At 45.5% G+C, this 24332-nt stretch overlaps 1 protein-coding gene across 8 annotated transcripts in view; it reads left to right on the forward strand.

Moving 5' to 3' along the window:
• LOC145346443 (cAMP-regulated phosphoprotein 21-like) overlaps nucleotides 1-24332 on the forward strand; it is a 374167-nt gene that overhangs the window by 174576 nt on the left and 175259 nt on the right. The gene's annotated exons all lie outside the window — the stretch shown is intronic.

Here is a 24332-nt window from a genome sequence, read left to right on the forward strand (position 1 = left end):
GATCACAGGGATCAGTGCTGGGGCCATAGCTATTTACAATGATTTGGATGAAGAGATGGACTGTATTGTAGTCAATTCTGCTGCCAATACAATAAAAATAAGCAAATTGTGAGGCGGTCACAAGGAATCTGTAGAGAGAAATTGATAGATTAGTTGGAAGATGAAATATAATGTGGGAAAACAGGAAATTTTCCACTTCAGCAGGATGGTTAGGAAAACAAATATTACTTAAATGCAGAGAGACTCTGGGTGTTCTTGTATTGGAAACGCAAGATGTAGGCACAGCAAGTATTTAGGAAAGCAAATAGCTTGTTATTGCATGGGGTTGAAATATAAAAACAGGGACATCTTGCTAAAACTGAGAACACAGTATTGGTAAGACCACATCTACAGTGGTGGATGCAGTTCTAGTCTCCCTGTTGAAGGAGACTATTTGCATTGTGACAGTTCAGAGAAGGATTACCAAGTTGATACAAGGAGTTGTATAATGAGGAAAACTTGAGCCAATACTCATTGCAATTTAGAAGAAAGATAATTAGATTGGAACATATAAAATTCCATGAAGACCTCAGAGTAGATACATGATTTTCCCTCGTGGGGAGTCGAAAATGAGGGGAAGTTAACAGTCACCCATTTAAAATAGAGGTGAAGAGGAATTTCTTCTCTGTGGATCATGCATCTTTAAAATTCTTTACCCCAGTGGAGACCGAGTTATAGAATCATAGAAACCCTACAGTGCAGAAAGAGACCATTTGGCCCATTGTGGTCGGTGCAGACCACAATCCCACCCAGGCCCTTCCCCATGTCTCTACATATTTACTCACTAATCCCTCTAACCTATGCATCTCAGAATACTAAGGGGCAATTTTAGCAATGGCCAATCAACCTAACTTGTACATCTTTGGACGGTGGGAGGAAACCGGAGCATCCAAAGGAAACCCATGCAGACACAAGGAGAATGTGCAAACTCAGACAGTCATTGGATATATTAAAGGCTGAGCCAGAAAGATTCTTGAACTCTAGGGGAGTCACATGTTATTAGCATCTGATCAGGAAGTGGAATTAAGGCCAAGATCAGATCCTATGTGATCTTGAGTGGTGAAGCAGAATTGAGGGGTTGTATTATCTATTCCTGTCCTTTTATTATGGTGCCATTTGCCACATGGCATTGACTCATTCTGAATTGCCATTGCTGCTAGCTGAAATATCAGAAAATGCACAATTTACACGTCGAACCTTTTCCACTCTTCAGTTCTAATCAATGTCTTTCATTCCTATAGATCCTTGAAGGTTACAGAGGGAGGAAGCCAAAGAGTCCTCACAGGAGGATGAATAGTTGAGGATGCACTGTCACGTGACTCTTGCGCACCCTCTCCCGGTGCAGAGGTACACATCTCAGTGGGTACTGCAGTAGTGATGGTTAGGTCACTACATGGTGAGGTGCAGGTCATGTGAGCAGGTGCTGGAGACATAGGCAGCGTTGAAGAATCCCTGTCAGAAGGTGCAGATACTCCAAGTGCTCTTCAGCTGGATATAGTCTTGGGACTCATCCACAAAATGGGAAATTCCGTGGCAGCAATGGGAAATGTGTGTGCTTCTGTCTGCATCTCCAGAGGCAGTGTGCACATGTGGAGAGAGACTGTGCTCATATCTTGCACAGTAAACTTGAGGCTTTTTTTTTTGAATATCTTTCCAAAATCCAAACATGCTACTTCCACTTTTATTTCTAGCGTGAATGCCGAGATGTCTCTGGCATTTGTACTGAATTTCATCTCCAGAGGGGCTAGCTGCATGGAGAATTAGATGCAGCAGGTAACAGCGTATACTGACTCAGATCAATGGCGTACACACACAGTGAGCCACTTTACACAGGACGAAACCAAGCATTGCTGGGTGGCTCAGCACTTCACTGACATGCAGCCAAGTGCTCTCCAGTTCTTAGCTAGCCAAGAAGTGCAGGTGGGCCACATTGACTATAAAGGACTGAAGGCATCAGGGACTTTTCCCCAAGGCATTGTGATGGCTTATCCTTTGTGGCTGTTTGTCAGACATGCTGTCTTTTGTCCCGTGACCCAACTCTGCCCTCAGGGGCTCCAAAACCCAGAGATCGCCCACCTCGGGCATCTCATCTGTCAGAGCAGAGGCACAATATTCTTGCTTCTAGCTCCCTGAAATCACATCTCAGCAGAGTTATAGAAAGTGGATGAAAAGGACTTAGCTGCATGAGGAGATTCACTTATACGCGTATAACAATGTTACATAGAACACTACAGCACAAAACAGGGCCTTTGGCCCACAAGATGCACCAATCATATCTATACCTACCAGGCCCATCTGTAACTCTCAATCCTATTAAATCCCATGTACTCATCCAGAAGTCTCTTAAAAGACCCCAGTGAGTTTGCCTCTACCACCACTGATGGCAGCCGATTCCACTCACTACTGAGTGAAAAACTTACCCCCGACATCTCTGTACCTGCTCCCCAGCACCTTAAACCTGTGCCCTCTCATAGCGACCATTTCAGCCCTGGGAAATAGCCTCCAAGAATCCACCCTATCTATACCTCTCAACATTTTATAAACCTCTATCAGGTCGCCTCTCAACCTTCGTCTCTCCAGGGAGAAAAGACCTATCTCCCCCAACCTATAATGCTCATGACATATAATGAATATCTTAATGAATTAAGCATTTTTATTTGAACTCTTCATTCTGCCATCATTTGAAATGCAGGGAGGAAACAAATGTGATCGTGGTCTTTAGCTGAATAGCATACCACATTGGAAGACGAGGACTAACTGTGAATCTAATAGTTGGAGTTTTGACTCTGAAAAGGATTGATGTTGGTGAGATTAGTGCAGCCACAGAGTTGATCATTGTACTGCCATCCAGCCTCACGTGCTGAGTTTAGCAGGATCATGTCTATATAAAGCTGTTGCAGGCTTCTCTGGGAGCCAGAAAATAGCTCCACCTGTCCCCGACCAGCCTCATTCCTCCTCTGAGGATGCTAAGTAGTCTGTACCTTCCACTTTATGCACCTCCATTCCTCTCTGCAGTGCAATATCGTGTAAGGTCACCACAACCATTCTAGGGACACTGGTGCATATTGAAGGATGCCTCCAGATCTTCAGACACAGAAATTGCATTTTCAACTAATTGCTCGCTCAGTAATCACCCTTGTAGTCATGTGGCTGCTGTTGAAACTATCCTCTGGTATGTGGGAGCCAGCAGTCAGTTCCTCAGAGGATAGCCCTTTCCTCTAAGGAGTCATTTGCACTCACTGTACTGAGGGGGAAAAAGGCCCTATGGGAGATGTCAATGTCAAAGAATGAAGGTGGCATAGCAGCTTCCAGGATATCTTGTCCAGGTATGTACTCTAACCTTCCAGTGGCCACATGCAAGCTGGACATTGGAGGGAGTGGTAAATATTCCAAGCTGATCTGAGCTCTCATTCATTGCCACGAGTGTCTAAACAATCCTTATTCCCTTGGGAATCCAGCCACTGGAGCAATTCTAAGAACCTTCCTGTGCCTGTCTGGCCTTGTCACTGTCAGCATGTACTAAATTGGTGACCTGGGCAAACATAGCATCAATCGTCTGGCAGATACAGTTATGGGAAGCAACTTGTGTAATCTTGCAGATGTCACCAGCAGATCCTTGGAGAAAGACAAAACTGAAGAAATTTGGGGCTTTGTGACTTGGTGGCCCCTTGGCAATGCACATCCACTAGCCCTCTGAAAAGGGGACCTTGTTTCAGCAATGACCTGCTATGCCTGAGTTTCCTGAGGCACTGTTGCTGTATATGTTAAAGGAAGCTGACCCTGGTGTGTATACTCTGTGCTAGAGGTACTCGAAGCTGAATCCCTTTGTCTATCCCCTCTGTACTGTGGAGTGACACGCAGCTGTAGAGGAGGAAACTTGTTGTTGCTGCTGTGCTGTTGGTATGGACATGATGGCTCCCATTATTCCTCACTAAAAGCCTATGCTATAGCTGTGTTGGATTCTCCCGTACTGCAGTGAAGACTGACAGCAGGGAAATTGCCACAAGAGGACACAGGTTTAGGGTGCTGGGGTGTAGGTACAGAGGAGACATCAGGGGTAAGTTTTTCACTCAGAGGGTGGTGGGGTGTGTGGAGTTGGCTGCTGGTGGTGGTGGAGGCAAATTCAATAGGGTCTTTTAAGAGACTTCTGGATGAGTACATGGGGCTTAGTAAGATTGAGGGTTAGAAGTAAGCCTAGTAGGTAGAGATAAGATCGGCGCAACTTGTGGGCTGAAGGGCCTGTTTGCGCTGTAGTTTTTCTATGTTCTAAATTCAGATCAACTGAGTGAGGTTGAAGGCAGCTGAAATGACTTCCAAAAGTTGGCAATCACCTGTAAAACAGTGAAATGAGCTCCTTGAGCAAGTGCTGTGAGTACAAGCCTTTCACACGGGCAGGACAGTAGCTGTGCGATTTCACTGTTCAGAAATGTCTTCAAAACTGCCTGCCTCATTGTGGAATCATTCCAGAGTTCAGAAACCCTACAGCACAGAAGGTGGTCATTTGACCTTTTGAGTCTGCACTTTCGGAACCCTGAAATTGATGCGAGTTGGGATCCTGCTCTGTCCTGCCTTCCTCCAACTTTCTCCAGGGCAGCTTCCGAGTCCAGAGGGAGCCCTGTAGGTCTGGTGGGGAAGCAATTAAGCTAATTAAAAATTAAGAAGTTCACCACCTCTTTTTTCCCCACCCAACACAAGTTTCATTCCATATCTGTAACTTGCCTGGTTGGAGAAGGCAATGCACATTGGAAAAGTGAAACTGACTTGACAGCAACAGTATAAAAGGCTAAAATAGGCAAGTCCATAGTTAGCCAAAGTGAAGGCGGGCATTGAGAGGAGCGGTTAGAATAGAATATCTGCAGAAAAATGCCACTTGGCCCATCATGTCTGCACCAGGCGACACCCATTCTATCAGTCTACAGGATTCCTTTGTGATCAGCAGTTTTGTCCAGTGCTGGTTGTTTCTTCTGAAGTTGTCTGTCACTATGGCTGCTGAGCTGGAGCGAGGAGTCCAAACACCTTCAAAATGTCTCAGCCATAGTGACAGACAGACTCCAGAGGCAATGGCTACTGCTGTCTTCTCTACAGCCACATACAGCCAATGGAAAATTGGACACACAGTCATGCACTTCAGAGGAGGTGACCACCCCTGCAATGGTCAGCTTCCTCAAACTCTCCAACTGGGTGCGTCTCTGAAGGCTCAGGCTTTGTGGCAGATGGCCAGAAGCATCTGGCCTCCAGGAGGTCCTGGCTGTCAAGCTGACCAAAGCGTTCCGCAGGTCAGCTGGTTGTAAAGTAAGTAAGTGTATGTATTGAAGAGGTTAACATGGGATTGGGTAAGGGACCACCCACAATATATGTACAGGAACACATGACCCAGAGCTAGAGGACAGTCTTGTGCTGCAGACACGTAGAGATAAGCATGGAATCAGCTCCTAGCTGGTACTATATACACACACACATAGACAGCAAAAGGTCTAAGCAGTTAATAAACACTCACTGTTGAGCTATACTTTATAGGACCCTTGTCAGTCTCCACTTGGAGTACTGTGCACAGTTCTGGTCGCCTCACTACAGGAAGATGTGGAAGCTATTGAAAGGGTGTTGCCTGGATTGGGAGGCATGCCTTATGAAGATAGGTTGAGGGAGCTGGGACTCTTCTCCCTAGAGAGACGAAGGTTGAGAGGTGACCCGATTATAAAATGGGGAGAGGAATAGATAGGGTGGATTCTCAGAGGCTATTTCCCAGGGCTGAAATGGTCACTACGAGAGGACACAGGTTTAAGGTGCAGGGAAGCAAGTACAGAGATGTTAGGGGAAAGTTTTTCACTCAGAGGGTGGTGAGTGAGTGGAATTGGCTGCCATTGGTGGTGGTGGAGGCAAACTCGCTGGGGTCTTTTAAAAGACTTCTGGATGAGTATATGGGATCTAATGGCATTGGGAGTTACAGATAGTTCTATGGCTTGGTAGGTATGGATGTGATTGGCACAACTTGTGGGCTGAAGGGCCTGTTTGTGCTGTAGTGTTCTATATTCTATAGAAACTCTTCATGAGACCTACCAGAATCACAGAATTGTTATGGTGCAGAAGGAAGCCATTTGGCCCACTGTGTCTGTACAAGCTCTCCAAGCGAGCAGCAAGACTTAGTGCCATTGTCCTGCCTTTTCTCCTTACCCTGCACATGGTTTCTGTTCAAGTAATCATCTAGTGCCCTCTTGAATACCACACTTCCAGGCAGAACATTTAACACCACTCACTGCTTTTTCTCACATCACATTTGCTTCTTTTGAAAAATCACTTCCAATCTGTACCCTCTTGTTTTTGATCCTTTCACGAGTAGGGGACAATTTCTCCCCGTCTACTCTGTCCAGTCTTCATGATTTTGAACAGCTCGATTAAATCACCAATTAGCTGCTGCCTCTGCGAGAATAGTCCCAGCCTAGAATTGTAGAACCCTACAGTGCAGAAAGAGGCCCTTCGGCCCATCGAGTCTACACCCACCACAATCCCAGCCAGGCCCTACATACTTAGCTGCTAACCCCTCTAACCTACACATCTTAGGACACTAAGGGGCAACTTCACAATGGCCAATCAACCTAACCCACCCAACTTTGGGCTGTGGGAGGAAACCAGAGTCCCCGGAGGAAACCCACACAGACACGAGGAGAATGTGCAAACTCCACAGTGACCCGAGCCGGGAATTGAACCCAGGTCCCTGGCACTGTGAAGCAGCAGTGCTAACCACTGTTCTGTGCCGCCTCCCCAAGCTATGCTCGCACCTGAAGTTTCTCATCCGTGGAACCATTTTATAAACCTCCTCTGCACTCTCTCCAGTATATTCACTTCTTTCTTACAGTGTGACTCCCACAGCTGTACACAATATTCCAGCTGATGTCTACCTGTACACAATATCTCACAACATGGCGGCAGTTATCAGAATAACCCAGGAGCTCTCAGACTGGAGAAGAAATTTAAAACCTGGAAGGTTGAAAAAGCAGCAAAGTAGAAGTGAAGGAATGGAAGCGATTGCCAGAGAAAAGTTCCAAAGCAAGATTGGAAACAGAAGTCAGAGAAAGAACTCCACCCTGCAGCAGCAGAACATAAGAAATAGGAGCAGGAGTAGGCCATCTAGCCCCTCGAGCCTGCCCTGCCATTCAATAAGATCATGGCTGACCTGAAGTGAATCAGTTCCACTTACCCACCTGCTCCCCATAACCCTTAATTCCCTTATCAATCAGAAATCTACCTGTGACTTAAACATATTCAACAAGGCAGCCTCCACCACTTCAATGGGCAGAGAATTCCAGAGATTCACTACCCTCAGAGAGAAGAAGTCCCCCCTTAATTCTGTCCTAAACTGCCACCCCCTTATTTTGAGGCTGTGCCCTCTAGTTCTCGTTTCCTTTCTAAGTGGAAAGAATCTCTCTACCTCTACCCTATCTAGTCCCTTCATGTCTCTATAAGATCCCCCCTCAGCCTTCTGAACTCCAACGAGTACAGGTCCAATCTACTCAATCTCTCCTCATAAGCTAACCCCCTCATCTCCGGTATCAACCTGATGAACCTTCTCTGCACTCCTTCCAAGGCCAATGTATCCTTTCACAGACCTCACTGAACCCTGTGGAATTTTGGCTTCAATACCCAAAGAGCACAGAGTCAGAAGACCTGACAAAGAGGAACTAAAAAAAACAAGCCAAAGTCCTTGAGTGAGCTTTAGAAAACTTTGAAACCAGGAGCAGTGAAAATTACCATTTTAGAATGCACCATAAACAGCCTGAGTCAGCATCTAACCACCAGGCATCTAATCTCACTCTGAACAAGAAAAAAATTCAAACATCAGTTAGCTAGTAAAATTTAATGATTTCTTCATTAATCAAATACGAGCTAATCAGGCACAGAACTGACAGTGTTGGATGATGCACTCTATGGCAGGCTCCAAATTAAGGAAATTTTAACACGTGAAACAGCCAGATTATCAGGCACTCTGATATCCGTTTAGAGCACAGATCCACTTTAAGGGGCGAAAGCAAGCCATGGTACAGGGCAATGCCCACTGTTCAACAAGTAAAACAGCAGAGCAGCACAGACACTCCAGGCCAAGACTGGGCAGCACAGTAGCAATGTGGTTAGCACTGCTGCTTCACAGCTCCAGGGACCCGAGTTCGATTCCCAGATTGGGTCACTGTCTGTGTGGAGTTTGCACATTCCCCTCGTGTCTGCATGGGTTTCCTCCCACAGTCCAAAGATGTGGGAGTTAGGTCAATTGGCCATGCTAAAATTGCCCCTCAAGTGTCCTGGGATCTGTAGGTTAGAGGATTAGTGGGTAAAATGTGTAGGGGTATGGGGGTAGGGCCTGGGTGGGATTGTGGTCGGTGCAGACTCGATAGGCTGAAGGGCCTCTTTCTGCACTGTAGGGTTCTTTGATTCTCAAGAGAAGCAATAGCCCTAACTGAGCACTAGAGGGTAGGTAACCAGGTTAGTCCTATGGAGCCAGGTGATCAATACCTGGCAATCCTTGCACAATATTTTAATTGGAACTGCTTTGGGCACTTGTGGAAAGCTACGCAAAGCTAACACAAGCAGACACAGATGATAGCAAGATGATACAAAAGGTAGCAGTACCACACCAAGAGGAAACAGAACCATGTTTCTTAGTTGAAGATCAGGAGTTTTTGTCACCTCACAAACTTTATGGGATCCAGTATTATGGTCCTCTTAGTCAATGAACTGTAGCTGAGAAACTCTGGCTATAAACAACAGACACACCACAGTATAGGCCTGGAGGAGTCTAACTTCCAGTTATTGACATGATTCTGGAACCATTAAGGTATGGTGACAAACAAATCTTTGAAGTCTTGTATGTCATCCCTAACCAATCTTCTTCTCTTCTGACACAGATGTGTCAATCTGAAATGTCTTAAAATAGCCAAAACAACTTCTGTTATCAATTACACAGAACTGCAAGTTTGAGAGCCACAGCAGAAAAGATACTCTTGACTGGGACCTAGCTCTGAATTGTCTTCACTCTTGAGAGTCAGTTTTGTCCATTTTCTTTGCAGGTGTCAGAAGGTCTTCACTGGTCAGAGCAGCCAGCCAATCAGATAGCTACCACAATGCCTCAAGTAGAAGATAGCCAAGAGGTAATTCAGTAGCAGGAAGAGCCTTGAGCTCTGAAATCTGTTGGTAAGGTACCTCAAGACACCATGACACAGATGCTGCAACCTCCAGCCAGTACAATCATTAGCTAGATAGACAATGCTGGAACAGAGAAGCAGCCATCAACCAAACACAGCACACCTCAGTGAGGCAATGAGAATGTTGTTACACAGAAAGCTAAACTTCAAGACGTGTTGACTGATAAGTCACACCCACACAATGGGAAGAGACATCATCCATCCCAACATGCATCATGGCAAACCACACATAGGAAGAAAAACAGAATTAGCACTGTCAATGAGCTGAGTTTGTTCTCCCCATAAGGAATGGGATAAGCCAATGACCACAGATGACACTAAATGGGGAATTGAGAAAAAGTGATTCAATTTCAAAAGGACAAAAACAGAATTAAGAATAACCGACTAACGTTCAAAGCAACCTCTTATTCATCAAGGTTTACCCAGCACAATAGAGCCTACCGTTCCTCCAACTGCTGTAAAGATGAGATCTGTATGATTATAAAATATTTAGACTGCCTGAACCTATAACCACAGTGGATGTGATCTTGCCAGCTTGCCATGCCCATTGCTCTGCATGGTGAGCCAGGAAGAATGCAAGAGAGACCAAAAATCAAGAGGTGAGTTGGATTGCCATCTATCTTGTTTTATTGGTGAGAATGGCTTCATGCTCAGAAAGGCCATGAAGCTCATTAGCATCAGAATGCCAGGATCTCCACATCATTAGTGACTCCATCATCACTGCTTCCACCATGCCAGCGAGATGGCACGCTGGTGCAAACCCAGTACTGGTCTCCACCAGCAGAATTCAGATGCCATGGCCATGCTGAAGGAAAGGAGGCCTTTGAAGTTCCTGGTGGTCAGGGCATGGCCAGGCAGTACCCACCTGGCAGTGCTGTTTGAGAACTGTGTACTAAGGCAGTGCCAAGGGATAGGGCCTGAGAGGGGGTGGGACTATGCATGGGGGGGGGGGGGGGGGGGCTATGACTAGAGTGCCTATGTGGGAAGGGGGAGGTCATGCAGATGAGTTTGTGCAGGGGTGGATCATTGAATGGGTCACAAAAGGGGGGTCCACTAGGAGATCCATTGGAGGGACCCTGATGCACCAATGCTGGTGACCCATGACAGTGAGGGGGTGACAGTGCCACCAATGGAGGGGGGTGTTATCCATTGTCCCATGGTGGGAAGAGGCCTCCTCATTCACTGGCAGATAGGGGCACCCTGCAGGATGGTACCTGAACACTTGAAAACTGGCTTCAGTAGCATGTGTAAGCTCTAACTTCCCTACCGCACACGCCCCCACCCCCCCCCGCAAAAAAAAAAACACGCAAAGCTCCCAACTGTTTTAAAGAAAAAAAATGACCTAATGGCAGAAAGTTGCTGTGAGAAACTCACTGAAAAGACCAGCATGGAGGAATCCAGTTCTCTCACTGTTATGAGAAGTAGAATTTTTGGGAGAAAATTCCACCTGATGACTTGAGATGGCGAGAATGGGTAGTAGAAGTCATGAAAATATGCTGGGTGAACAGGAATGCATTGTAAAACAAAGACTTGGGGGAAGTCTTGTATAAAAGACCTGGCAATAGAAAGGATTAATGCAGGACCGGGTACAGTCCTGTCCACAGTGTGATATAAAAGGAGCACATGGCCCGAGTCTAGGGGACAATCTTGTATTGGACAGAGATGTGTGGGGAGACAACTCCTAGCTTTGACTTGTGTATATTGTAATAACTAGTTAAATCAACACTTACTGTTAAACTCTGCAAGACTGAGCACCTCTTCATGAGACCTACTAAACTACATACATCTTCCAACATTGGTGCATTGTGGATCTCTCAATTTCACCGGCCAGGTCACCAGTACATTCAATGTGAGAGCTTGAACTATGTTCACCTTGAGATGGTCATGGCTAGTCACACAGAAGGCTTCTTTTGTGGGATTTCCATAGGTTCAAGGAGGACTACACCCATGTTGCAATGAAGATGCCATCACATCAGTCAGGCATTCTTGTTAATTGGAAGGGCCTCCACTATAATTAAAGTTCAGTGATATGTGACCATCATAAGAATGTAATGCAAGTCTGTCCCAGTATCCAGGGAACTGCCATAACTCTTTCACACTTCATAAGTCTCAGGTTCTGCAGATGTTCTGGTTATCAAACTGCCTCAGTTTGATAACCAGGAACTTGAGATGAAGGATATTGGTCTCAAGACCTAACTAATGACCCCAGTGAGGAACCCAACCACAGAATGGGAGAAATGTCACAAGGCAACAATAGAACAAACAATTTGCTTGCTGCAAATGAAGTTCCTCTGCCTCGACAGATCTGGACGTGCCTTATAATACGATCCAGTAAGAATCTTTAGGATTGTCTTGGAGAGCTGTACCCTTCACAACATGGTATTATAGAGGGCATTGGAGCTGGTGCCAGAGGAAAGTGAAGAACAGCTTGGCATTCTCAGAGGAGGAGCAGGAAGAACCGGAGAAATAGTATGAATTGCCGCTGGTGCCTGCTGACACTGACCTGCTGCCACTGAAGCTTTTGATAGTCTCATCCGGGCAAGCTTGATTTGAGAAATGTGCTCGCAGCAAGTCTCCCATCAAAACCCCTGTGCAATCCCCCACCTCCACTCCATCAAACCTCCTCCCTACAGCCACCACATTCACAGCCTTTCCTCATTAAAGTGGCTATTGCATTCACCAGATTAAAACTGACCAGAGTCCATGTGTGATCCAACAATGTCTGAACTACAGCAATGGATAGTTCATATAAACTTTTTTTTTTAAAACATTCTAGTAGATAGTATCAATGGAACAGTTACAAAATATTAAGCATCCAGTGAATCTCTGCAACTAAGACCTTTCTCTTCATACATTTCCTATTGCAATATATTACTTCTGTGGCTTCAGCAGAGCTAGAAGCTGTTTAATTGTTCCCCTATGGTGAGATGCCTGTGGTAGACATTGAGAGTTTTAGAGCCTGTAAGGATCCTGCCTAACCAACACCTTTGAAGGGCTAGATCCGATTATAGAGGCAGGATGGAACTTTTTATGACTGTGTAATGCTGGAGAACAAGAAGTTGGCATGCCTTAGGAAAAATGCTTTTGGTCCCTTTCATCAGAGGCCTCCTGCATTTTGCTGTTAGCCAGTGAGGCAGTCACCAAGGAAAGGCTTTGATCAGTGTTGTGCAAACTGGCAGCCAGACTAGTATGGATCAGCTTGCACACTTTGTCCTGCTGCATCTGATTCTCCATGAGGTTGGTCAGTCTATCAGTGATAGTGGCCATCAGCATCAATTTGGGAGACATCATCACCCACATTCTAGAGAAGGACCCTCCAGTCTCTGTGCAAAACTACATACTGCCTTTGGAAATTTGCATTTCCCCCTCACTGGTCCACAAATACTGTCCTTCTAGTGCAGGAAGGATGAGGTTCAGCATCTGTGCCCAGCTAAGCTGAGCTTGAAGTGTCATGCTTCTGTTGTTGACCCTGGCTCCCGCTGTCAGCCCTGACTCTTGTCGTTGGCCTGGTCCAGCCCCTGCATCTGCTCACATACAATTTCCACCATGTGCCACCTTACCTACCTGAACCCATTGGTGTGTGTGTGTGTGTGTGCGCGCCAGTGGATGGTGCACAGGAATTAGGTGAACGTGCATTCTTAGCCCAGTGATTCAACAGGCTGCCCCCTCATCTCTTCCATTCGCACTGTCAATACTGCTCTGGAGGTTGAAAGTCATGAGCTTGTACTGAGCCTGGGGTGAAATTGGCTCCAAGTCACTAACACACAGAACATGACAGTTAATGCATTGATGATCTTAATTCAACAGGATTGGCAGTGTACTGCCAAGCTGCACTGCATCACCTTGGCAAAGATTTGATGTGTTCTCATGGAGCATGAAGGGAGGCAGAGGGGGAGCAATATGAACATATAAATTAGGAGCAGGAGAAGGTCACTTGGCCCTTCAAACCTGCCCCACCATTCAATAAGATCATGGCCGAGGCTGATCTGACTAACCTCTCGCCTACCCACAACAACCTCTCATCCTTCAATAAGTGGAGTGGAAAGGTGCCATAGTCATTGCTGTCTGACCATTGTTAGCATTTTACCAGTGGCAGGAAAGGTAAAGTTAATGCTTTAAGGTTTATTTATTAGTCCCAAGTAGGCTTATAATAACACTGCAATGAAGTTACTGTGAAGTTCTACTAGTCGGCACGTTCCAACACCTGTTCAGATCAATAAACAGCGGATAGAGTCATAGAGGTTTACAGCATGGAAACAGGCCCTTCGGCCCAACTTGTCCATGCCACCCTTGTTTTTTTTTTAAACCCCTAAGCTAATCCCAATTGCCCACATTTGGCCTATATCCCTCCATACCCATGTAACCATCTAAATGCTTTTTAATAGATGGTCTGTCTTGAGGTCCTCAAGTAACCAATTAAGGGTCTCTTCATGCTGACACTGGCATTTTACCAGTTATATGGATCATCATGTGGAGATATACCCTTGACACTTTGAGGGCCTTGGAAATGGGGGGGCTTGTGATAGGGCACCACGTGGGCCACCCACACCCCCCTCAAAGGACCTCCTGTCCTCAGTGACCCGCTCTCCTAATCCTTCATGACTGATCATGACAACCTGACCCCACTTTCCATTGTTGCTCCTCCCGACTAGTTGCAGTACTAGCAGTAGCCGCAGCTCCTGGGGGTGTCAGTGTGACTGGAGACCTGCCAGTCCTCAGTGTCAGGCAGGGCCTCATCCCTTTAAAGGAATGGGAGTTCTGAATGCAGGCAGTTATTTGCCTACCGTTTGTAAAATCCCTCCACACACAAAGGAATGGTGCTTGTGCACAATCTCGTAAATGGGGCCCCGAGCTATTCGCTCACTGCACAAGCTCGATGCTGAAATAGGGTACAACAGAGCTGTCCTGCAGAATAATGGCTACCCCGATCAGACCATTGTTTGCTGTGTTGTGCATACTCACAAATTGGCCTATTACAAATCTGAAAAGTCCACAGTTTATCTCAAATTACCTTGAAAGGATAAAGTATTTTAACAATTTGAGCAATCAGTGGAGTTATAATACAGTACCAACGAGTGGTGTTTTCCACTAACAGAATGTTGCCAAAACAATGTTCTGTTTATCAGGAAAATAAATAATCTGGTCTATAAATTTCAGTGTCAACGTGCCATACATCCCATTGACTGGTGGATTGTATCAAACAATATATCCTTTTGACTGTGTAACTGAGCAAGTACTGATCATACTCAAGTTGGCAGAGCTTAAAAAACTAAAAACATACTGTCTAATGTTCAGTATGATTCCACAGTGGGACAGCACTTGAACAATCCTGAATGTGCAGAGAATTAGATTAACAACCCATTTAAAGTGATTTGTCAGGCCCCAAATGTGATTTACTTACGCCTAAGAGAATTTCCCAATATTCATATGTAGGAACTTATCTTCTGCAGGCAAAAGGAATATGCCCAGGCATTGCACCTTTTTCTGAGTTAAAGAAATACGTGAGCAACAATAGGTGGATTCTCCATGGCAACACCTCAGCCAATGAATCAGCACCCTTAATGCTAATTTTCAAATTTTGCATTCTTCTGTCTGTCCCAAAGCAGGATGAAAAGTTTCAACCGTATACCTTTTTTTATTTAGCAGTGTGCAGCTCATCTCCAGTGTGATCTGGACATATCATTGTGTTAATAGTAAATTAGTAATCTCCTCCATACCATTGAGAGACCCTCACTCTTTTTTTAAAATCTCTGCGCTTATCTTCAACTACCCTTCTCCTCTGCTTTTACTTCCCCTACCTTTCTCTCCTTTCTTCTCCATCTCTTGTTCCCTCTTCATCTGTCCTGCTTCCCCACCTCTCCTTATCCTTTTCATTCCATACTTAACTCGCCACATCACTTCTGTCTCTCCCCCCATCTTTCTCTCTAACCCATCTCTCCCTAGCTGTCTCTAATAAAATTGTGTACAAAATCAATAACTCAATCAGTGCAGACAATATCAACCAGCTTGTCTGATGGGTTGCCGCTGTGATGGGAAATACCACCCATTCCACTAGTGGAAAGTAAAATCTGTAAACCATGAGTTTAGTGTCGTGTCTGAGGCACTGGTCTTTCAACATCCTCTTTCTCAGGTCATGCAAGGTTGTACTAGCACACTGAAGGCAATGCTGAACCTCATCGTCAATATCTGCTCTTGTTGACAGTAGACCCCCCAAGGTATGGAATGTGGTCCACAATGTCTGAGCCCTCAAAGTGGCTTTTGATAATCGGGGGGGGGGGGGGCACGGCAGGTTGGTTAGAGGACCCTTGTCTTGTGTGTTTAGTGTAATACAAAAGTTCTCATAAGACTCATTTGAAGTGTTGACGATGGCTAGGAGCTCGAGTGTGCACAGACTCGATGTCTGCATACTGTAGTTCATTCACAGAGGATGGGACAACCTTAGATCTGACCTGCAGGCGGTGGAGTTGGAACAGATTCCTGTTTGTTCTGTAGTTTAGCTTCATTCCAGCAGAGAGCTTGCTAAGGGTGAGATGGAGCATTGAAGCAAGGAAAATCGAGATGAGTAAAATCAAATAATTGCAGATCCTGGTATCTGAAGCACAAAAAAAAAATGCTGAAAACTCTTAGCAAGTCTGACAGTATCTGTGGAAAGAGAAAAGATGGAGGGAGAGACAGAAAGGGTGTAAGAGAGAGTTACGTATGGAATGAAAAGGCTAAGAAGAGAGCTGGGGAATAGAGTGTGGATCACCCTTTGTCAGAGCTAAAGACAATTGAAAATGGGGAGCTATTTATACTGTTGTAGTGGCAGGGAGGCACGGGGGTGCTTTGGGGGCTGGATGGAGGGAGGCAAGGAAGAGATTGACAAAGGTATCATGGACAAAGAGACAAATGGAATGTAAATGGTGGTGATCATGGGTGAGAAGGGTGCCGATACCTGCACATTATAGAATCAGAATGTGTAAATGGCAGAACAATGGTAGGCAGCGTGCCAAAGGACAACCTGAAATTGGAAATGAAATTAAGTTTTCCAGGTCCATCCAAGAGCATGAAACAGCATCAAATAGTTGTAAATGTAAAACAGTAAAATTTTACTGCAAATGTAAAACTGTGTAGTTTTGGTCGCCGCACTTGCGGAAGGATATATTGGCCTTGGAGGGAGTGCAGAGGAGGTTCACTAGGCTGATACCAGAGATGAGGGGGTTGGACTATGAAGAGAGGCTGAATAGACTGGGTCTGTACTCATTGGAGTTTAGAAGGATGAGGGGGGATCTTATAGAGACGTATAAGATAATGAAGGGAATGGTTAGGGTAGAGGTAGAGAGATTCTTCCCGCTTAGAAAGGATAGCAGGACTAGAGGACACAGCCTCAAGATACATGGGGGTCAGTTTAGAACAGAGTTGAGGAGGAACTTCTTCACTCAAAGGGTGGTGAATCTCTGGCATTCTCCGCCTGTTGAAGTGGTGGAGTCTACCTCGCTGAATATATTTAAGTCACGGGTAGATAGGTTTCTGATAGGCAAGGGAATTATGGGGAGAAAGCAGGAAAGTGGAACTGATCCACTTCAGGTCAGCCATGATCTTATTGAATGGCGGGGCAGGCTCGAAGGCCTACTCCTGCTCCTATTTCTTATGTACTGATAAGAGTTGTGGGAGGGGCCAAAGTAGGATTGGAACAGGGAATGTTCGATGAACAAGGAAAAATTAGGAAAAGTGTCAGTTTGATAACACTGCCTTGCTTGACCCCAATCTGGATGGGATTTTGGTCTGTGGTGGATCCATTGGTCAGGATCACGGCTTGCATGTTATCGTGGAGTGGGCAGAGAGGTGGTGACAAGCTTTTGGGGGCAGCTGAAATGGAGGAGGATGCTCTGTAATCCCTCACATTTGACAGTGGGTGAAGGCTTTTGTGATGTTAAAGACTAGGTCCAAGGATTGATTCTGTTTGTCAAACGCTCTACAGAGCAAATTTAAATCCTGCCTCTCGGGAGAGATTGGAGCTTGGTATTGTCAAGTACTTTGGATCCCTGTGCAACTGTTTATAATTCACACAACTAGACTGAATTAAATTGTTTAATTTTCAGATCTTTAAAGTTACCTTGGCAAAAATATGTAAATTTTACATCACCTGTGCTTGGCTTGACCCATCTTTGTTGACATACCCTTAACAACTGTAAATTTGGATTGTGACACAATGTCAGAACGTGTAACAAAAACTGTGAATACCATCAATAAATCATCAAATAAAATCATTGAATCATTGCAACAGAAACAGAGGCCATTCAGGCCCTCAAGTCCATGCTCAATCTCTGCAAGTACATCTCAGCTAGTCACACTCCCTGATGCTTCTCCCATAGCCCTACAAACATTGCATTTTCACTTCAGGTACTTATCCAATTCCCTTTTGAAAGCCAGAATTGAGTTCACCTCCAGTACCCGTTCAGGACATACGTCCAAAGATCATAACCACCCCCTGCATAAAAAAAAAGTCTTACTCATGACTCCTTTGGCTCTTTGACAATTGTCTTGAGTCACCTGGACATCAACCCTTCCCAGGGCCAAAAGAAACATGAGTATTTTTTTTTAATTCTTTTGTCATAATATTGAACATCTGTCAAATCTTCCCTCAAACTTTTCTACTCAAAAGGAAAACAATCTCAGCTTCTCCCATTGATCCACATATCTGGTGTCTCTCATTCTAGTAAATATTTTCTGCATCCTTTCCAAAGGGCTTCGCATCCTTTCTAAGGTGTGGTGCCCAGAATTGGGCACAATACTCTAGCAGAAGTCAAGCCATGGTTTTATAAAGATTCATCAACATTTCTTTGTACCTCATGCCCCTATTGATAAAGTCCAGATTGTGTTTGTTATTTTTTTTTAAGACCTGCTTTCTCAACTTGCCTTCCAAAATATAACACTTTGCAGTTTTCTACATTAAATTTCACCTGCTAGGTGTCTGCTCATTCCACCAACCTCTCCAAATCCTCCTGAAATCTATCAAAGTCCTTTGTACTGTTGTTTGTCCATATTTAGTGTGACCTGGAGATTCTGAAAATATACTCTGTACAGCTAAACCCAAGCCAGCAACAGTTATGGTGACTAGCAATGATTCTAGTACTAACCTCTAGGGAACACCATTGTATGCTTACCTTGAGTCCGCAAAACAGCTGTTCATCCCTAACTTCCTGTCTTTTAGCCAATGATGTAACCAGACAATCATTGCCTCTTTTATTGAGGTTCAACTTTGCTAACTTAATCTATACCCAAATCATCTCCTCGTTAACACTTGCCTATTGCATGATTACAATTTTGCCTGTCAATTGTTGATTCCAGTTCACCAGGGCTGGATCCTTTCTCAACACACTGACATTGCTCTCCTTTCATCTAAGTATTGCTACTTAAGATTGGTCCTTGTACCTTTCTGTAGCTAATCGAAACCTTGTGATCCTATGATCATTATTCCCTAAATGTGTCCCAACTGATGCTTGCTCTATTTAAACCACCACATTCCCCAGATCCAGCAATGTATCCTTCCTCATTTGGCTGCAAGTGCACAGAGCAAGAACATTCACCTGAATGCATTTTAGAACTTCTTTCTTCTCTCTATCCTTCCAGTTTATATTAGGATAATTGGAGTCCATTAGAACTATTCTATACTACTTCCTGTACATCTCTTAAATTTACCTGCAAATTTGTTCATTTATATTTTTTCCATTAAGTCACAGCCTACAAAATACACCCAGTACTGGTATGTCACTTGTTATTTTCTCTTGTTCCAGCACTGCTATGTTTTTCTCTCTCACAATCACCACCCACTTTATGTTCTTTCCCTACCTTCCCTGGATACCCCTAGGAGCACTTAGTTCACAAACCTCTCTCTTGAAAGCTAAATGACCGTTACACGCCACGCTGGTGCTATTTGCATCATCAACCTTTAGTAATGGCAAACTGATGTTAGACCTCCTTGAATTCCCAATCTAACCAACATTGCCCAATTTCTAACCCCAATGTTTTCTGTCAGTCCCAATCTTTGCACCTTCTTTCTCCTGCCTAATGCTATTTCCTGGTGCCTATCTAACTCACAATGAGAATGACCTATAACTTCCAGGTTTGTGGGTGGTTGGTTGGTTGGTTGGTTGGTTGGTTGGGTGGGTGGGCAGAGTGGGGGGTAGGCAGTGGTTGGGTGGGTGGGCAGAGTGGGGGGTAGGCAGTGGTTGGGTGGGTGGGCAGAGTGGGGGGTAGGCAGTGGTTGGGTGGGTGGGCAGAGTGGGGGGTAGGCAGTGGTTGGGTGGGTGGGCAGAGTGGGGGGTAGGCAGTGGTTGGGTGGGTGGGCAGAGTGGGGGGTAGGCAGTGGTTGGGTGGGTGGGCAGAGTGGGGGGTAGGCAGTGGTTGGGTGGGTGGGCAGAGTGGGGGGTAGGCAGTGGTTGGGTGGGTGGGCAGAGTGGGGGGTAGGCAGTGGTTGGGTGGGTGGGCAGAGTGGGGGGTAGGCAGTGGTTGGGTGGGTGGGCAGAGTGGGGGGTAGGCAGTGGTTGGGTGGGTGGGCAGAGTGGGGGGTAGGCAGTGGTTGGGTGGGTGGGCAGAGTGGGGGGTAGGCAGTGGTTGGGTGGGTGGGCAGAGTGGGGGGTAGGCAGTGGTTGGGTGGGCAGAGTGGGGGGTAGGCAGTGGGTGGGCAGAGTGGGGGGTGGCAGTGGGTGGGGTGGGGGGTGGGGGTGGTGGTGGGTAGAGTGGGGGGGGTAGAAGTGGCAGTGGGCAGGGTGGGTTGGTGGTGCTGGGGTGTGGTGGTGTATTGAATAAAGCAAATATAGGAGCCAGAGCAAGAAATAGGTGTGCTATTCCAGTACTGGGGATGTATTCTATTGGTCATTACCTACTGGGGAAATTATAATTGAGAAAATTTGCAGTCAATTTCAGTTGTAACTGAAGGGGTACCCCAAAGTTGTGCTGGGGAACACTTCCTCCCCACCCCCCCACCCGGGATATTCCCAGATAAGGATTGCATAGCAATTCTCTAAGAAGTTTACACTTGCGTTGGACAATTGCACTGTAATTGGAATAACCCAGACGTACAATAATAATCTCAAACTTCAAAAGGTTCCAGCTGTCTCATTGGAATAGCTACCCAGGAAATGTTAGAAGAATTCAAACCACTTCCAACTCCTGGGTAACCATATTACTGTCCTCCCAGCGCTGATGATGAACTTCCTTCGCTCCCCCTCCAATCCTCCTGAACCACCTGATCACCTACCCCTTCTGACCATCTGACCTCTAGTCACCCACTGACCACCCAACCCCCAATGACCACCCGACTCCCACTGACTACATGAGGCCCTACTTTCCACTGATCACCCAACCCCCCCGAACACTTGAGCCCCACCCTCCACTGACCACTTCCCCAATGACTCCCACTCAACACCTTCTCTCCCAACCAACTGCACTGTGCATGATGACACGGTGATTAGCACTGTTGCCTCACAACGCCAACGTCTTGGGTTCAGTTCCAACCTCAGGTCACAGTCTCCCCATATCTGCATGGGTTTCCTCCCACAGTCCAAAGATGTGTGGGTTCGGTTGATTGGCCATGCTAAATTACCCCTAGTTTTGGGGGATTAGCAAGGTAAACATGAGGAGTTACGGAAATAGTGCCTGGGTGGGATTGTGGTCAGTGTAGACTCAATAGGCCAAATAGCCTTTGCCGCACTGTAGGGATTTTATGAACTGACGACCTTGAACACTCAATCTCCCAACTTACCCCACAACCCCCACCCGAACACCCAAGCTTCCCAACTCCCCACTGACAGCCAAACTAGCCTCGTGACCAATCCGTTCCCCCATCCCATCCTACCCACTTACCATACCAACTTATCTGCTCTGTATCTCCAGATGTGGCTGGATCTTTTTATCTTTCTTGCTTTATGGCAACTAAAAAAAATGGTTTCCTTTGCTCTGACCCTCCAGTCCTTGACACAGGACCTGGGAAGTGTGCTGCATTGGACAGTTCCAACCTGGCATGAGCCTGAGGTTGGATGAGAAAGGAGAGGTCGGTTCTCCAGCTAATGAACTGCAGCAGACTGGCAATCCGATTCTGACTGCCGTTCTATGGAGGTTCAAGCCCTTTCAACCCTCTTCCATCGCATTTGTGAACCTCTTCACAGTGTCAGCTCTATTGATGTGCAACGTGTCCAGCCTGTAAAGGATTCAACCCCCTCCCCTCTTAGAACATAAAACATAGAACCCTACAGTGCAGAAAGAGGCCCTTCGGCCCATTGAGTCTGCACCGAACACAATCCCACCCAGGCCCTATCCCCATATCTCTATACATTTACATGCTAATCTCTCCAATCTACACATCCCAGGAAATTAAGGGGCAAATTTAGCATGGTCAAGCAACCTAACCCGCACATCTTTGGACTGTGGGAGGTAACCGGAGGAAACCCACGCAGACACGAGGAGAACGTGCAAACTCCACACAGGCAGTGACCCGAGCCGGGAATCGAACCCGGGTCCCTGGAGCTGTGAAGCAGCAGTGCTAACCACTGTGCTGCCGTGCTGCCCTGAACCATCTGATCACCTACCCCTCTGACCATCTAACTGGCCCAAATGACTCAGGAATCATTCTGCCTTTAACCATGTATTCATCTGGTCTGTTCTTCGATTTCTACTTACAAGTGTGTAGTTTTGAGGCTCTAGGTAATCTCTTACCTAAGTCCCGAAAATCTGCCTGAACAGCCACACGCCTCTTTCTGTCTAAGTTATTGGTACCCAACTGCTTTGCATTTCACTGCCCCTTCTTTGTTTGGCAGCCGTTCTGTGACATCCTGGACCCAGGCACTAGGAAGAATGGAATCACACCTGTGATTGCAGGAAGGCCTGTCTGTTCCCCTTAACAATTAAACCCCCTCTCCCTATGTTATATTCCTGATCTGTTTCCTCCTCCAAAGATCAAATTAAATTCCAAGTTCTGAAAATATTTTTTGCCACGGTAACAAAAATGCATTTATTTGAGAAGTTTTACCCGAAGGTTCTGCCTGATTTATTTTGCCTTGTGTTCTGCTGAGAAATGTGCTTACTTACGTGTATTTGATAGCAGTATTTGTGAAACCTGTTTCTAACGATACACAATTTTTAAATTTGTGAGCAAGACAATAAATATAAGAACCAGACTGGGCCATGTACTCCATTGAGCCTGCACCATGAGTAATCAGCAATCTAACTTCATTTAGAAGACATTGCTGTCGTGTCACAAAACTGAATATTCTTATTAACACAGTAGTGTAACCATATACGAATCAAATAATACATTTAATCATTCACTATTCATTCTCTTCTGATGATGGTCTATAGACTTGTATGGATTTGCAACTGTTGAGATTAACAGTAATGTTGCAAGCGTATTCTTCTCTAGTGACAACTGTTTGGCATTAGAATATTCTTTCCTAATGGTTCTTGTTTCAGATTTTACTGTACCCCCTGCCCATGACACTGGTGGTGTACAATACATCCTGTTGAGATTTTCATATGGCCCAGCATATGTGGGGGATTTAGTTACGTGTGTAACTGACACAAGCAATTAAGCAGCTCAACTTTAAAAGAAAATACCAGCGAAGGTGATTCTTATTTTAAGCATTCGCACATAATTGGCAACGTTATTCTTGAAGTGGCAAATTGACCTTGTGTGCAGGAATTTAGTCTGATCTCGCTGCTCTGAAAACTTGAATAATTTAAGGCATTCATTTTGGAATTAATTGGTGTGGTTAAAAATAATTTCCCACGGAGCTTCGAGAAAATTCAGTGACATTTACAAATCTGCATTTGAGTTAGCTGAAACCCATCTTGCTCTGGTTTCACAAAGTCAAAACTGACAAGGAATTTGGATGGAGGCTTATGGTATTAAGAATGTAACAGTCAACTTGAGGGCTAAGAGTGTTGACCATAAGGGTTGCCTTGTCAAACTTATCTTTCATATTTGTTTGAACTGTTGCATTTGGAATTGGATGGTGATGTTGAATATAAATGCATTCAACATATCGGGCAGAATTTCACAGTCTCCCACCAGTGGGTTTGAAGGAGGGGGTGCTCATGAAATGCAACACATGGCCTGCCCATTGTATACTTGGCCCCAACCTGTCTCTCATTTACAGGGGGCATTGGAGGTGTTGGATGGTCCACACACCCTTAAGTGGCCAATTAATGGTCACCCATGAGTCTCGTTCCACCCCAGCCGCTATTCTACCATTCAGCGGGGGGAGCCCACACCAAATAGATTGCCCAAAAGCTTTAGCTTGGCACTCTTTTCTTGGGCAAGGGGGAGCACCTACTTTTGGGGTCTCCTGTGCCTCTTGAAGTTGAGATGCCGGCATTGGACTGGGGTAGACACAGTAAGAAGTCTCACAACACCAGGTTAAAGTCCAGCAGGTTGATTTAGAATCACAAGCTTTTGGAGCACTGCTCCAAAATATACAGGAAAAGACGCAATTGCTTATATAGGCAAAGACAACTGCAAGATAATTACACATTGGAACATGAAGAATGGTAGGAATGTAAATCTTTATAGGTAATCGAGTCTTTGCAGGTACAGACTGTGCAGGCAGGAGTGTTCCCTTCCAGTCGAGGAACACTTCAGCAGTCAAGGGCATTCAGCTTTTGATCTTCGGGTTAGTGTTCTCCAAGGTGGCCTTGAGGACACACAACAGTGCAGAATTGCCAAACAGAAACTGATAGCCAAGTTCCTCATGTATGAGGATAGCCTCAACTGTGATCTTGGGTTCATGTCACACTACAAGTAACCCCCACCATTTGGCTTGGACTTGCAAAATCCTACTAACTGTCCTAGCTTGAGACAATTCACATCTCTTTAACCTGTGATTATCTCTCTGTCCAGTCGCACTGTCCATACCTGCAAAGATTTGATCGCCTGTAAAGACTCGCATTCCAACCACTCTTCACATTCCCATCTGTAATTATCTTGCAATTGTGTCTTTGCCTGTATATGCCATGTGTGTGAACCTACTTCTCCATTCACCTGATGAAGGAGCAGTGCTCTGAAAGCTCCTGATTCCAAAACAAACCTGTTGTGCTTTACCCTGGTGTTGTGAGAATTCTTATTGT

The sequence above is a fragment of the Carcharhinus amblyrhynchos genome, chromosome 8, assembly GCF_965287045.1.
Source record: "Carcharhinus amblyrhynchos chromosome 8, sCarAmb.v2.hapA, whole genome shotgun sequence".
Taxonomy (NCBI): domain Eukaryota; kingdom Metazoa; phylum Chordata; class Chondrichthyes; order Carcharhiniformes; family Carcharhinidae; genus Carcharhinus; species Carcharhinus amblyrhynchos.